The 1,624-nt window shown below is 46.2% G+C and overlaps 1 non-coding gene across 1 annotated transcript; it reads left to right on the top strand.

The window, feature by feature from the left end:
* Positions 1-1,486: 1,486 nt before the first annotated feature.
* LOC114806775 lies at positions 1,487-1,624 on the top strand. The gene has a single exon (XR_003754837.1). It is a non-coding gene; the product is annotated as a small nucleolar RNA SNORA7 (small nucleolar RNA).

Raw genomic sequence — 1,624 nt, 5'->3', positions numbered from 1 at the left:
TATTATTACAAGCAAATTGGGTTGGACACAGTCCCTTTCCCACGTGGGTCTCACAGTCTCAATCGCAGTTTTACAAACGAGGTAACTGAAGCCCAGAGTATTCATTCCATTCATTCAATTGTATTTATCAAGCGCTTACTGTGTGCAGAGAACTGTACTAAGCACTTGGAAAGTACAATTCAGCAATAAAGAGAGACAATCTCAATTCTCTTTCCTAATGAACTTGTTCTCTAGTTGTGGAAAATTGAAAATTCCCGTTGCAGAACTATCTCCTTACAGTGGACTCAACTTGATATAAAATCTCCCCTGTTCCTCTCTAGTCCCTCCCTCCTCCTGCCTTATCTCAAAATCCATGCACTCCACTTGCACCTCCAACCCCATCCATTCACACCTTATCAAAGCACTTGCCCCTTTCCTGCTTCCCAGCTTGAGAAGCACTGTGGCTTAGTGGAAACAAACCCTGGCTTGGGAATCAGAGGTTGTGAGTTCTAATCCAGGCTCCTCCACTTGTCAGCTGTGTGACTTTGGGCAAGTCACTTCACTTCTCTGTGCCTCAGTTACCTTATCTGTAAAATGGGGATTGAGACTGTGAGTCCCAGTGGTTGCCTATCAACCTCTGCACAAAACAAAAACTTCTCACTCTAGGCTTCAAGGCTCTCCATCACCTTGCCCTCTCCTACCTCTCCTCCCGTCTCTCTTTCTACTCCCCACCCCGCACGCTCCGTTCCTCTGCAGCCCACCTCCTCACCGTCCCCCATTCTCACCTATCCCACCGTCGACCCCTGGGCCACGTCTTCCTGCTGTCCTGGATGCCCTCCCTCCTCACCTCTGCCAAACTAATTCTCTTTCCCTCTTCAAAGTCCTACTTAGAGCTCACCTCCTCCAAGAGGCCTTCCCAGACTGAGCTCCCCTTTTCCCTCTGCTCCCTCTGCTGCCCCTTTACCCACCCCCTCACCTTCCCTCAGCTAAGCCCCCTTTTCCCCACTTTTCCCTCTTCTCCTCCCCCTCTCCCTTCCCCTCCCCTCAGCACTGTGCTCGTCCACTCAATTGTATATATTTTAATTACCCTATTTATTTTGTTAATGAGATGTACATCACCTTGATTCTATTTATTGCTACTGTTTTAATGAGATGTATATCCCCTTGATTCTATTTATTGCTATTGTTTTTGTCTGTCTCCCCCGATTAGACTGTAAGCCCGTCAATGGGCAGGGACTGTCTCTATCTGTTGCCGATTTGTACATTCCAAGCGCTTAGTACAGTGCTCTGCACATAGTAAGCGCTCAATAAATACTATTGAACGATTGAACGAACGAACAATCGCTGTCCACACTGGGCATACAGTCTAGAAGTGGGGAAACAGACATCAAAACAACTAAACAGCCATCAGTATAAATAAATAGAATTATAGATATATACACATCAAAACAAATGAACAGGCATTAATATAAATAAATAGAACTATAGATATGTACATATATACACGCCCCTCTCAGGGTCGCACCTGGAGAGTTTTCAGTACTCTACCAGTCTCGACTATGGGAGGGAGAGTCAAGCAGAGGCATGCCCATTCCATTCCTAGCTTGGCCTGTGGCTAGTGAGTGGAAGGCAATCTGATACAAGT

Source organism: Ornithorhynchus anatinus, chromosome X1, assembly GCF_004115215.2.
Source record: "Ornithorhynchus anatinus isolate Pmale09 chromosome X1, mOrnAna1.pri.v4, whole genome shotgun sequence".
Lineage (NCBI taxonomy): Eukaryota > Metazoa > Chordata > Mammalia > Monotremata > Ornithorhynchidae > Ornithorhynchus > Ornithorhynchus anatinus.
Note: the sequence above shows the minus strand (reverse complement) of the source record. Positions and strands in the feature narration are given on the sequence as shown.